Genomic DNA, 15482 nt, shown 5'->3' on the forward strand with positions numbered 1-15482 from the left:
TGTTACTGCTGAGCCACAACAGAAAGTCCTCAACCAGGTTTTTAACACTATGAATTGCTTCTCTACTTGGTCCCAGGAGCAGAAAAAGTGAATACATTTTTTAGCTGGTGGAAGACGGCAGGTGAATAAAGGATAAAACTCTTTTAATTTCTGAGGAGGAGTCTTGGCAGAGCCTCCTAACTGCAGGAACAGATGAGATGAGATCTCCCATGGTGTCAGCATGTCCCTAGTCTAGATAAGACTCCTTAATTAAAAATCATATTTTCACTTGGTCATTCGAGCCTCTCTGTTGAGTCCTTTCCTGCCTGTGGACAGGCTCCCTGGTGAACATCTTCGTGTCTCTCTTGGATAGGAGTGAAAGATGATCTCTCATCAGTCTCAGGCCTGAAGAAAGCTTCGCTTTCAAGTTCTCCCTGGGTGCCAATCCTGAAATGTAGGTAAAATCCCTGCCTCTCCATAATACGCACAACTTATCCTGGCTTTTGTGTGCTTGGGAGCAGAACCCACCAGGATTTATAATTTTTACCAGGCTAGATGCATTAGAGTTAGGAACTTTGTCAATTTCAATCCTGAAGGACACTTACCTTCCTCTTTTAAATCCATCTTGGAAAAATCCTTAAGATACATTTAGCGTTTAACATTTAGCCATTTTACGTGCCTGATGGCGCCATCTACTGGTAGGAACGGGAACAGCACTTCATCCTTCACATTTTAGACGGAGGGTGGAGAGAAAGCCAGTGGTTATTGAGAATTATCTGCCTCCTTCTGGGGCTATTTAACTGGAATCCTCCTGAATTGAGGACTGAGTGGCGTTTGTGGCTCACTGTTTGTTTATATTTTAAGTTTGCAGCTTCTGTTGTATTAATAGTACTCCAACTTATTTTTTTCCCCTTATGACTTAGAGTTAATTAAGGTTCATAGGCCAGGATGGCAGCCATCAGAAGCGGTGTTTCTGAGGCTGAATGTTCTTAAGCATGTCTACCACCAGTATCTAGGCCCCCAAGGTGGGCCACAGAGGCCCCTCCCTCCAGGAGATTCTCCTAGACCAGTAGTTCTGGAGGCTGAGAATTCCAACATCAAGATGGCAGCAGTCAGTGTCTGATGAGAGTCTGCTTCTTGGTTCAGAGGCAGCTCTCCTCATTGTTTCCTCAGGTGATGGAAGCAGCAAGGGAGCCCACTGGGGTCTCTTTCTCTCTCTCTCTTTTTTTTTCCTCCTGGCCACCTCTTGGCATATGGATTTTCCAGGGATCAGATCCGAGGCACGGTTGCAACCAATGTCACAGCTGCAGCAACACTGGATTCTTTAATCCACTGTGCTCAGCCAGGGATCGAACTTGCATCCTGGTGCTGCAGAGACCAACATGGGAATTCCTGGAGTCTCTTTTGTAGGTGTGCTAATCTCATTCACAAGGGCTCCATCCCCATGATTGAATCAACTCCCAGAGTTCCTACCTCTAAATACCATCACATGGGAGAGTAGATTTCACCATGCAAATTTTAGGGAAATTTATAAATCCTAGCAAGCAGCGATGGTGTTTTGTTCATTTGTGTGTCCCCATTACAACACACGGTGCCTGACATATGTCAGATCCTCGTTTCATATTCATTGAATTCATTGAGTGAATGCCTAAAGGAATGAATTTGTTAATAAATGAATAAAGCAATAAATGATTCTCAAAAAAAAAAAACATACTTATGTAACAAAGTTCCCTAGTGGCTCACCAGGTTGAACAACCAGCATTGTCACTGCTGTGGTTAGGTTCAATCATTAGCCTAGGAACTTCTGCATGCAACAGGTGGGGCCAAAAATAAAAAGTAAAAAAAGATGGGGAGTTCCTGTTGTGGCACAGTGGAAACGAATCCGATTAGGAACCATGAGGTCGCAGGTTCGATCCCTGGCCTCGCTCATTGGGTTAAGGATTCAGCATTGCCGTGAGCTGTGGTGTAGGTCACAGATGCTGCTCAGATCACATGTTGCTGTGGCTGTGGTGTAGACTGGCAGCTGTAGCTCTAATTTGACCCCTAGCCTGGGAACATCCATATGCTATGGGTGCAGTCCTAAAGAAGCAAAAAAAAAAAAAAAAAAAGAAAAATACATCTATAACTCTTCAGATTTTTTAAAATATTTTTTATATTACTCAATGAATTTAACTTCAGATATTTTCTTTCAAATATTATTGGTATATTGTAGTTTCCTAGGAATTTTTTTCATTTTTATATAGGCTTTCAATTCTCTTCTCCCACCTTCCCCAGTTTTTTTGTTTTTTGTTTTTGTCTTTTTTGCCTTTTCTTTTTTTTTTCTTTTTTTTTTGGCTTTTTTGCTATTTCTTGGGCCGCTGCCGCGGCATATGGAGGTTCCCAGGCTAGGAGTCCAATCGGAGCTGTAGCCCTCAGCCCATGCCAGAGCCACAGCAACACGGGATCTGCAACTCACACCACAGCTCACAGCAACGCCGGATCCTTAACCCACTGAGCAAGGGCAGGGACCGAACCCGCAACCTCATGGTTCCTAGTCGGATTTGTTAACCACTGAGCCATGATGGGAACTCCAAGATGTGATGATTTGATACATGTATATATTGCAAGATGTTGACCACAATAAGGTTAGCTACTTCCTTCACCTCACATAATTACTGTTTTATTACTGTTCTGGTGAGAGCATTAAGGAGAATTTGATGTACTGATAGTAAGCTTTAAGTATACCGTAAAATAGGGTTAACCACAGTCACCATGCTGTACGTTAGATCCCAGAACCTATTCATTTTATAACTGAAAGCTTGTACCCTTGATCAACCTCTCCCCATATTCTTCCCAGCGCTGCTCGGATCTGGATGTAGGTTTTTCCCCAATTCGGTGATATATAAACCTCTGTCTGTTACTATCTGTTCTTAATTAGTATGCTATAGTCTTTGTTAATTCAGTAAATTCTCTAATTCTTGCTTAATTGAGTGCAAAGTGGTTATTTTGCTAGCAAATCGTATGAATGTTGAAATGGAAAGTAAAACTTTCGGGAGTTCCCTTTGTGGCACAGCAGAAATTAATCTGACTAGTATCCACGAAGATGTGGGTTCATTCTCTGTCCTAGCTCAGTGGGTCAGGGATCCGGCACTGCCGTGACCTGTGGTGTAGGCTGGCAGCTGAGGTCCAATTCACCCCCTCGCCGGGGAACTTCCATAGGCCGAGGGTGCAGCCCTAAAAAGCAAAAAAAAATAAATAAATTTAAGACTTTCAGCAAAACACTCTTCTCCACATCCTCACCAGCATTTGTTATCTCTTTTCTTTTTGATAATAGCCATGTTATTGTGTCAAGTTCTCTTATTATATATAAATATACATATATATGTGTATATATATATATATATATTTAACCTTCAGCCACAGCAGCGATCCAAGCCATAGCAGTGACAATACCAGATCCTTAACCCCACTGCACCACAAGAGAACTTCTCTTATTATAAGTTTTTCTTTAAGGGCCTCATGGGGCATATGTAAATTCCCAGGCTAGGGGTCAGATCAGAGCTGCAGCTGCCAGCCCATGCCACATCCACAACAACTCAGGATCCAAGCCACATCTGTGACCTATGGCGCAACTTTTGTCAAGGCTGGGTCCTTAACCCACTGAGCAAAGCCAGGGATCAAACCCACGTCCACATGGATACTGGTCCAGTTCTTAACCCACCGAGCCACAAGGGAACTCTTATAATTTTTAAGCCTATACAATGAATAGAATGGTTATGTGTTTCAATCATTAAATCAGAATTTGTGTAAATTTATTTTATTTTATTTTTGTCTTCTCCTGGGGTTTTCAGAAGTTCCGGGGCTAGGGATGGAACCCATACCACAGAAGTGACCTGAGCCACTGCACTGACAATGCTGGATCCTTAACCCATGGCACCACAAGGGAACACCCTATTAGTTCTTTTAAAGAACAAATTTTTTTTTTTTTTTTTTTTGTCTTTTTGCCTTTTCTAGGGCCGCTCCAGTGGCATATGGAGGTTCCCAGGCTAGGAGTCAAATCGGAGCTGTAGCCACCAGCCTACACCACGGCCACAGCAACGCGGGATCCGAGCCGCGTCTGCAACCCACACCACAGCTCACAGCAACGCCAGATCCTTAACCACTGAGCAAGGCCAGGGATCGAACCTGCAACCTCACGGTTCCTAGTCGGATTCGTTACCCACTGTGCCACGACGGGAACTCCTAAAGAACAAATTTTTGACTCCATTGATTTTCTTTGTTGTATTGGCTTATTATTTCATTAATTTCCTTAAACTAAAAAAAATGTTTGTGATTTTTAAAATGACATAAAATTTACCATTTTTATTTTTATTTTTAAAATATATATATTTGCTTTTGGGGCCGCACCTGCAGCATATGGAGGTTCTCAGGCTAGGTGTTGAACTGTAGCTACAGCTGCCAGCCTACACCACAGCCAGAGCAACATCAGATCCAAGCAGCATCTGTGACCTACACCACAGCTCAAGGCAACGCTGGATCCTTAACCCACTGAGTGAGGCCAGGTTTCGAATGTGCAACTTCGTGGTTCCTAGTCAGATTCATTTCCACTGCACCATGACAGGAACTCCTGTGTGTGTGTTTTTTAAGGTTTCTGAAATTATGTCTGTTTTTCCCAAATCAGTGAATGAATCCGGATATAGGTGTGTGATCAGGGAATTCCTGTTGTAGCTCAGTGGGCTGAGAACCAGACTACTATCCTTGAGGATGCGGGTTTGATCCCTGCCTTGCTCAGTGGGTTAAGGATCTCGCATTGCCACAAGCTGGATTCCCTGTTCCCATGGCTGTGATACAGGCCAGCAGCGGCAGCTCTGGTTTGTCCCTTAGCCCAGGAAATTTCACATGCCACAGATGAAGCCCTAAAAGAAAAAGAAAAAAAAACTAGATGTGTGATCATTCCTATTCTTCTGCTCTCTAGGAGATTTTTATTTCTCTGCTGCCAGTCATGACAAATATGAAAACCACTCTGGAGAGTATGAGAGGGTGTCAATATCCTTAAGTCTCCTCATCCCTTTCCTGATGCAAAAGTTTTTTTCCCCCTTTGCTCTCCTAAATTTAGTCCTCAGCAATTGTCTACTCACTTTTTTTTTTTTTTTTTTTTTTTTTTTTTTGTCTTTTTAGGGCTGCACCTGTGGCATATGGAGTTTCCCAGACTAGGGGTCAAATTGGAACTGTAGCTGCTGTTCCAACACCACAGCCACAGCACCACCAGATTTGAGCCACATCTGCGTCCTACACCACAGCTCACAGCAACACCGGATCCTTAACCCACTTAGCGAGGCCAGGGATCCAGGGATCGAAGCTGCATTCTTATGGATCCTAGTCAGATTCGTTTCTGCTGAGCCAAAATGGGAACTCCTTTATTCACCTTCTAATTATAGTATTAAATCTGTAATTATAATGTGCTGGGAGAGGTAGGCTCGATTTCTCCAGGGAACATGAAGGAGTAAAAAATTCTGGACTTAAGGGCACTGGAAAATATAATCTGTATCAGGGTTTCTGAATAGCAGTACTCCTGACATTTGGATGGGGTAATTCTTTGCTTTGGAGCTGCCCTGGGCTAGCAGCAGTTTAGCTGCATCCCTGGCCTCTTACCAGTAGGTGGCAATAGCGTTCCTCAGCTGTGTCTTCCAAGGAGATGCCTCCAGACTGGGCTCCAGACTTTGCCAAATATCCCCTGGGGCATGGGGGAGGGGGACAAAATTGTACCCAGTTGAGACCTGCTCTCTATTTATTATCTGCCTGAGTTTAGTATATACATACTGCCCTCAACATCACACTGATTCTACCTTCTCAGCTGGAGAGGTTTTGGAAGTAAAAATTAAAGATTGTATCAGGAGTTCCCTGGTGGTCTAGTGGTTAGGATTTGGCACCTTCACTGAAGCAACTCTGGTTCAATCCCTGGTTTGGGAACTGGGATCCTACAATCATCAAGCTGCTGCAGATAATTAAATATTGTAATAAGAAATTTCAAAAAAAGAGGAAGAAGAAGAAGAAGATGGTGGTTTGGAAATTGAGGCATATGAGCTGCATACAGGGTTTGCTCTAGAGTTAATTTTTTCTCTCTCTTGAGGAGGAAATGTGGACAAGAGATTTCAGGTAAAATTGTCTTTACAGATACTGGCGGAAAGCAAGGGCAGTAGTTCCTAATTTTGGTTACATGTTAGAATCGGCTGGGAAATTTGTACCTATATATAATTTTTTTTCCTTTTATTCTTATATGTGTATAATTTTTATAATACATATATATATATATTTTTTTTTTTCTTTTCTTTTTCTCTGCCTCAACCCTGACCTGGAAAACTCAGATTTAACTGGTCTGGAGATGGACCCAGAATAGGTATTCTTTGCATGTGGCCCAAGTGAATCTAATTGCTACTTCTGAGAACAATGAGAACAATGACTTGAGGTTGTGAAAGAGAGCTAGAAGCAAACAATGATTAAGTTTAACACATTTTTTAAATAGATAAAATTTGCTGGGGCAAAGATTAGTTTACCAGCAGATTCAAATATCTGAAACATGAATGTCTCTTGTGATACAGATGAGCAAGTTTCCATTCCTTGCTAAATATACAGGGGAACAGCCTTCAAGTTTTGAGAAAGATGTTAATTATTAAAATCAAACCATTTCCGGAGTTCCCATCATGGCACAGTGGTTAACGAATCTGACTAGGAACCATGAGGTTTTGGGTTCGGTCCCTGGCCTGGTTCAGTGTGTTAAGGATCTGGCGTTGCCGTGAACTGTGGTGTAGGTCGCAGACGCGGCTCGGATTCCGCATTGCTATGGCTGTGGCGTAAGCCAGCGTCTACAGCTCCGATTGGACCCCTAGCTTGGGAACCTCCATATGCTGTGGGAGCAGCCCTAGAAAAGGCAAAAATATATATATGTATATATATATATATAGATATATATATATAGATATATATAGATATATATATTTAATTTCCAAACTAGATTTGAGGTGGCTTAAGTTACATTATATAGTTACAATAAACCAGTTTAAATCAAAAGAGAATGTTTTAACTCTGAAGAAGAGAAAAAAGCAAATGCATTAACTATTGTGGCTTTATCTCTAGAAATCATGCTTGAACATTACATTCAGCATTCTTCCTTGTCCACAGGGAGAAAAGGGAAACAGAGTGCCTTAGTCATGATATTGTTTCAGAGAACCTAATAGTTTCTCAACAGAATTAAACAGTAGCAGAGTTCCTGTTGTGGCTCAGTGGTTAATGGATCCGATTAGGAACCATGAGGTTTCGGGTTCGATTCCTGGCCTTGCTCAGTGGGTTAAGGATCCTGCGTTGCTGTGAGCTGAGGTGTGGGTCACAGACGCAGCTTGGATCTGGCGTTGCTGTGGCTCTGGCGTAGGCGGGCATCTACAGCTCCGATTAGACCCCTAGCTTGGGAACCTCCATGTGCCACTCGGCCCTAGAAATGACAAAAATAAATAAATATAAATAAAATTTAAAAAATAAAAATGAAGAAACTCCTAGGAAATTACAACATACCAAAAATATCTGAGGAAAAATGTCTTTAGAGTTATATATGTATTTTTAATTGACTCTAAGTAAAACCTTGCTATAAAGGGGGAAAAAGTTGGAGTACTATTACTCTAACAGCAGGTGCAGACTTAAAATGTAAACAAATACTGGTCCACAAACGCTACTCAGTCCTCAATCCAGGAGAATTCTGATTAAACAGCCCCAGAAGGAAGCAGATAGGAGGCAATCACCCCCGGACTTTGCTCCACCCTCCTTTCTTTCTTCTTGTTCTTTTTTTTTTTTTTTTTTTTTTTCTTTTTCTTTTTTGTCTTTTTGCCATTTCTTGGGCCGCTCTCACGGCATATGGAGGTTCCCAGGCTAGGGGTCGAATCGGAGCTGTAGCTGCCAGCCTACGCCAGAGCCACAGCAACGCGGGATCCGAGCGGCGTCTGCGACCTACACCACAGCTCACGGCAACGCCGGATCCTTAACCCACTGAGCAAGGGCAGGATCCAACCCGCAACCTCATGGTTCCTAGTCGGATTCGTTAACCACTGCTCCACGACTGGAATTCCTCCACCCTCCTTTCTAAAAGGCGGATAAAGTGTTGTTCCCCTTCCTGGCAGCAGATGGCGCCATTGGAGCGTGTACAATGGCTAAAAGGTAAACTCTAAAATTCATCTTCGCTATTCTTCTAGGATGAACTTAAAACCGGAAGGCAGGGTCCTTCAGGATTGAAACTGGCAAAGTTCCTGACTCTAACGCATCTAACCTGGTAGGAACTGTAGATCCTGGTGGGCCCAGTTCCCAAGCACATGAAAGCCAGGGTCAGCTGTGCCTACTAAGGAGAAGCAGGGTTCTTACAAAGTTTCAGGATTGGCACCCAGAGAGAACTTGAAAGTGAAGCTTTCTTCATGCCTGAAACACGTGATGAGAGCTCATCTTTCACTTCTATCCAAGAGAAACACAAAGATGTTCTCCAGGGAGCCTGTCCACAGGCAGGAAAGGACTCAGAGAGGCTCAAATGACCAAGTGAAAATATGATCTTTAATAAAGGAGAACTGTTTCCACCACTACCTCCACCAATGCTGCAAACCGTCCTTGGGATGGGGGCTAACTTGTGCAGAAGAAAATGAAAATATCTGCTCTACGAAAAAGAAAATCATCCTCTGATCAAAATGCCTATGTTTGGAGTTCCCGTCGTGGTGCAGTGGTTAACGAATCCGACTAGGAACCATGAGGTTGCGGGTTCGATCCCTTGCCTTGCTTAGTGGGTTAAGGATCCGGCATTGCCGTGAGCTGTGGTGTAAATCACAGATGCATCTAGATCTGTCATTGCTGTTGCTGTGACATAGACTGGCAGCTGCAGCTCTGATTTGACCCTTAGCCTGGGAACTTCCATATGCCATGAGTGTGGCCCTAAGTATATATATAATAATTAATACATGTGTTTATATGTATTTGTATGTATATAAATGTATATATGTATATACATGTGTGTTTGTATGTATTTATACATATGTATGTATAAATTTTTAAAGAAACCCTGGTTGATCTGGAAGTTCCCAAAGTGGTGCAACGGGATTGGCAGCATCTCAGGAGCCCGGGGATGCAGGTTCAATTCCCGGTCGGCACAGTGCATTAAGAATCTGGTGTTGCAGCAGCTGCAGCTTAGTTCGAAATTGAGGCTCAGATCTGATCCCTGGCCTGGGAACCCCATGGACCACAGGGCAGCCAAAAGAGAAAAATAAATAAATAAATAAATAAATAAAATAAAAACCTGGTTGATCTGGATGAAAGGGAGCTGAGGGGACTGCTGAGGGAATCAGAATTCCAAACAGAGATTCGGCTGCAATGGGAACCGGGAAAGCCATGTTGATACACTAGAACAATGCTTCTCAAATGGGGCAGTGTGTCCCCAGGGGCCACTGAGCCACGTCTGGAGACATCTGTAGAAGTTATTGGGGGAGGGGTGCTGCTTCTGGTATCCAGTGGGTAGAGGCAGGATGGGGACTGGAATGGGGCAGGAGGACAAGGGCAAATGGGGGACGCACTTTAAAACCTCAGGATTCAAGATACATGTCTTCAAACCTTATTTTTTATTTTTTTATTTTATTTTGCTTTTAAGGGCATATGAAAGTTCCTAGGCTAGGTGTCGAATCCGAACTGCAGCTGCCAGCTTACACAACTGCCACAGCAACGCGGGATGTGAGCCACATCTGTGACCTACACCACAGTTCAGGGCAACCCCAGATCCTTAACCCACTGAGTGAAGCCAGGGATCGAACCTGAGTCCTCATGGATACTAGTTGGGTTCATTACTGCTGAGCTACAATGGAAACTCCTCAAGCATTTTGTTTTTTTTTAAATTTGCTTTTTAGGACCACACCCATGGCACATGGAGGTTCCCAGACTAGGGGTCTGATCAGAGCTACAGATGCTGGCCTACACCATGGCAATGGCAGATCTGAGCTGCATCCGCTCTGTGGCCTACATCACAGCTCACAGCAATGCTGGATCCTTAACCCACTAATCGAGGCCAGGGATCATACCTGCGTCCTCATGGATGCTAGTCAATTTGTTTCTGCTGAGCCATGAAGGGAACTCCCAAGCATTTTTTTTTTTTTTTTTTTTTTGTCTTTTTGCTATTTCTTTGGGCCCCTCCTGCAGCATATGGAGGTTCCCAGGCTAGGGGTCGAATCGGAGCTGTAGCCACCGGCCTACGCCAGAGCCACAGCAACACGGGATCCGAGCCGCGTCTGCAACCTACACCACAGCTCATGGCAACGCCGGATCGTTAACCCACTGAGCAAGGGCAGGATCCAACCCGCAACCTCATGGTTCCTAGTCGGATTCGTTAACCACTGCGCCACGACGGGAACTCCCAAGCATTATTTTTTAAAATCAAAAGTAATGCAAGGAGTTCCCATTGTGGCGCAGCGGAAACGAATAAAGGATATGGTGTTGCCGAAGATGTGGCTCCAATTCAATCCCTGGCCTGGGAACTTCCATTATGCCATGGGTGTGGCCGTAAAGTTTAAAAAATTTATTTTCAAAAATATTTAGAAATTTCTCACCAGTTTCTAAAAGGTTAACTGTGATACTATGCTTCTCATTTCCTGGAGAAAACCCACCAGACTTGCAAATATCTTCCTGATTTCACAAAATTTAAGTTCTACCAGTTCCGGTCCTTGTCTGCTTTGTTCACGAATGTATCCCAAAGTCCTAAAAAATTGCTGAGCACATAATGGGCCTTTGGTAAGGATTTGACAAATGATTAATCAATAATGAGTTCTAATGCAGTTCTGGCCTCTTGTCAAATTTTTAAGTTTGCAATAATGACAAATGCAATAATGACAGTATCAATCAATAGAATTTCCCTGGGACTTTCCGTCATTATCATGTACATAAAAGCTCTCTTTTTCCTTTTACTTCTCTTTTTGACCCCTGGCTCCCCAAGGCTGAAATAAGCTTGGAAACGCCCCGCTCTCCTATAAGCAGTTATACTGCATTGAAAAATGCAAAGCTACCTACGAGTTCCTGTTGTGGCTTACCGGGTTAAGGACCTGGCATTGTCTCTGTGAGAATACAAGTTCGATCCCTGGGTTCGCTCAGTGGGTTAAGGGTCCAGCATTACCAAGAACTGCCAAGTAGGTCACAGATGCAACTCGGATATAAGCTCAACCTAAGATGCACCAGCAACAACACTGAATTCTTAACCAGCTGTGCTGGACCAGGGATCGAATTTGCATCACAGAGCTCACAAGAGGCTTCTGATCCTGTTACACCACAGAAGGAAATCGTCCATTTCACATTGTATGTATGTATATTTTGGGTCATACCTACCGCATGTGGACGTTCCCAGGCTAGGAGCTGAATCAGAGCTGTAGCTGCCAGCCTAACCCTCGCCACAGCAACACCAGATCTGAGCAACATCTGCCACCTACACCACAGCTCACAGCAAAGCAGGATCCTTAACCTACTGAATGAGTCCAGGGATCAAATCCGCTTCCTCATGGATCCTAGTCAGATTCGTTTCCACTGAGGCCATAAAGGGAATTCCCACTCCACATTCTAAAAATGAGATATAGGCAGAGCCCACTGCTACCTCTTCTGAGCAGAAGATGGCTGTGCCTCCCGTGTATGCCGATCTTGGCAAGTCTGCCAGGGATGTCTTCACCAAGGGCTATGGATTTGGCTTAATAAAACTTGATTTGAGGAGTTCCCGTCGTGGCGCAGTGGTTAACAAATCCGACTAGGAACCATGAGGTGGCGGGTTCGGTCCCTGCCCTTGCTCAGTGGGTTAACGATCCGGCGTTGCAGTGAGCTGTGGTGTAGGTTGCAGATGCGGCTCGGATCCCGCGTTGCTGTGGCTCTGGCGTAGGCCAGTGGCTACAGCTCCGATTCAACCCCTAGCCTGGGAACCTCCATATGCTGCGGGAGCGGCCCAAGAAATAGCAACAACAACAAAAGACAAAAGACAAAAAAAAAAAAAATTGATTTGAAAATCAAATCTGAGAATGGACTGGAATTTACAAGCTCAGGTTCAGCCAACCCTGAAACAACCAGAGTGATGGGCAGTCTGGAAACCAAGTACAGATGGACCGAATATGGTCTGACGTTTCCAGAGACGTAGAAACTGACCACACACTAGGCACGGAGATTACTCTGGAAGATCAGCTTGCACGTGGACTGAAGCTGACCTTTGATTCATCCTTCTCACCAAACACTGGGGGGAAAAAAAGCCAAACTCAAGACCGGGTATAAGCGGGAGCACGTCAACCTGGGCTGCAACGTGGATTTCAATATTGCCGGACCTTCCATCCTCGGTGCTCTCGTGCTGGCTTATGAGGGCTGGCTGGCAGGCTACCAGATGAATTCTGAGACCACCAAGTCCGGAGTGACCCAGAGCAACTTTGCTGTTGGCTACAAGACTGATGAGTTCCAGCTTCACACTAAAGTAAATGATGGGACAGTTTGGCGGCTCCATTTATCAGAAGGTGAACAAGAAGTTGGAGGTGGCTCTTAATCTCGTCTGGACAGCAGGAGACAGCAACACGGGCTTTGGAATAGCAGCCAAGTACCAGATGGACCCTGACGCCTGCTTCTCAGCTAAAGTGAACAACTGCAGCCTGATAGAATTAGGATACACTCAGACCCTAAAGCCAGGTATCAAACTCACGCTGTCAGCTCTGCTGGCTGGCAAGAGTGTCAATACCGGTGGCCACACGCTTGGTCTAGGACTGGAGTTTCAAGCATAAATGAATAGTGTACAATCGTTTAATTTTAAACTATTTTGCAGCATAGCTACCTTCAGAATCTAGTGTACCTTTCAATGTTGTATGTCTGAGATGCAAGTATTGCTAAATATCATGGTAGACTTCCAGGGTAAAGATGATTCAGCTTTAGGGTGTTACCCTTTCAGAGGTACCGAAGAAACCCAATTCCAAAAAAAGGTCCTTTCAGCTGCAGACTTGGGGGGACCTCGCTGGACCCTCCAGAGAGGTCCGGTTTCTTTTTTACCTAGAGATGGCTGCAAGTGGAAGCTGAGAATTTGTAGGCATTTTGTAAATTCTTACTGAGTAAATGAATGAAATTGAGACTTCCTGAGAATTGGACTTCCTACCCTGAGTGAGGAGAGGTGCATTGCTTGATGGTAAGTACAGACTCATCTGAAAGGGAGCTTTTTTTATTTTATTTTATTTTTTGCCTTTTCTAGGGCTGTAAACTCTGGTTATTTATCGTTTTTATTTTTTTATTTTATTTATTTATTTATTTATTTTTCTTTTTGCCATTTCTTGGGCTACTCCCACGGCATATGGAGGTTCCCAGGCTAGGGGTCAAATCGGAGCTGTATCCGCCAGCCTTTACCAGAGCCACAGCAACGCACGATCCAAGCCACGTCTGCAACCTACACCACAGCCCACCGTGACGACGACGTGGGATCCTTAACCCGCTGAGCAAGGCCAGGGATCGAACCCGCAACCTCATGGTTCTTAGTCGGATTCATTAACCACTGCGCCACGACAGGAACTCCTATCGTTTTTATTTTTTAGTGTTTTTTTTTTTTTTTTTTGTCTTTTTTTTGCCTTTTCCAGGGCCACTCCCGCAGCATATGGAGGTTCCCAGGTTAGGGGTCTAATCGGAGCTGTAGCCACTGGCCTACACCAGAGCCACAGCAACATGGGATCCAAGCCACATCTGCGACCTACACCAGAGCTCATGGCAATGCCAGATCCTTAACCCGCTGAGCAAGGCCAGGGATAGAACCTGCAACCTCATGGTTCCTAGTTGGATTTGTTAACCACTGAGCCACAATGGGAACTCCTGAAAGGGACTTTTTTTAAAAGGCAAACCTTCATGACCTATTTTCGCCCCAGTCCATCACCTCGTTTACACCAAAAGTAGTCTGCAGGGCATGGTAGCTGTTTCCTTAAAAAAGACCCATGCACCCACATGTTCATTGCAGCACTATTTGCAATAGACAAGACATGGAAACAATCCAAACATATGATTGGATTAGGAAGATGTGGTATATATATACAATGGAATACTACTCAGCCATTAAAAAAGAACAAAATAATGCCATTTGCAGCAACATGGATGGAACTAGAGACTCATACTGAGAAAAGTCAGTCAGAAAGAGAAAGAGAAATAGCATATGATATCACTTATATTTGGAATCTAATGTATGGCACAAATGAACCATTCCACAGAAAAGAAACTCATGGACTTGGAAAATAGACTTGTGGTTGCTGAGAGGGAGAAGGAGGGAGTGGGATGTATTGGGAGCTTGGGGTTAATAGATACAGACTATTGCCTTTGGAATGGATTAGCTCTGCTGTGTAGCACTGGGAACTATGTCTAGCCACTTATGATGAAGCATGATAATATGAGAAAAAAGAATGCATACATGTATGTGTAACTGGGTCACCATGCTGTACAGTAGAAAAAAATAATAATGTATTGGGAGGAAAAAAAAAAAAAGTCTTGCAGTTCCCAATGTGGCTCAGCGGGTTACAAACCCAACTAGGATCTATGTGGATTTGGACTGGATCCCTGGCCTCACTCAGTGGGTTAAGGATCCAGCACTGCCCTGAGCTGTGGTGTAGGTCACAGATGTGGCTCAGATCTGGCATTGCTGTGGCTGTAGTGTAGCCTGGGGGCTGCAGCTCTGATTAGACCCCCAGCCTGGGAGCTTCCGTTATGCCATGGGTGCTGCCTAAAAAAAGAAAAAAAGAAGTCTTTTATTTGGAAACATAAATTTCTAGGTAGTGCAAATAGCAAGCACAAAAGCCTAAACTAAACCCTGCTTGGCTCATTTACTGAAAAGCAGGGAAACCTGAGTGGCTGCAGCAAAATGAATAAGGGGAAAGTTCACAAAGACCAGAAACACAGCAAGGGGCTAAATCCTATATGAATTTTGTAAAGTCTCTGGCTTTTACTCTGAGAGCCATTGTCAAATTTTTAGCCAAGAAACGATACTACATAATTTACATTTTAAAAGAATTACTCTTGCCGTTTCTTAGTGTCTTGGGGGTTAAGGATTAGACTTGTCACTGCTGTGGCTCTCATTGCTGCCGTGGTGCAGTTGTCTGGCCTGGGAACCATCACATGCCCTGGACTCAGTCAAAAGAATAGATTATGGGGTGGGAAGAACAAGGCAGAACCAGAGAGCATGAGATATATCTAGTTTAGAGATGATGGTGGTAAGAAGTAGAATTATGGGTACATTTGATTGATTGACAGATCGATTGTGTGTACACTGTGAAGAATGAATTGTAGAATTTTTGACAGGTGGAGTCTGGACTGAGAGAAACGTAGTCAGAGATCCCAAGGCTTTTGACCCAATCAACTGGACTAGCAGAGGTGGCGATACTTCAATGGGGAGGATGGGAGTGGCTCAGGGATCAGGGGAGGGCATTCCGGTTGAAGCTGGAAATACAAAATTTGAATGAGATGATCCAATTAGACATCCAGTGACT

At 43.9% G+C, this 15482-nt stretch overlaps 1 pseudogene; it reads left to right on the forward strand.

Moving 5' to 3' along the window:
- LOC100512605 lies at window positions 11585-12822 on the forward strand (annotated as a pseudogene).

Source organism: Sus scrofa, chromosome 5 (genome assembly GCF_000003025.6).
Source record: "Sus scrofa isolate TJ Tabasco breed Duroc chromosome 5, Sscrofa11.1, whole genome shotgun sequence".
Taxonomy (NCBI): domain Eukaryota; kingdom Metazoa; phylum Chordata; class Mammalia; order Artiodactyla; family Suidae; genus Sus; species Sus scrofa.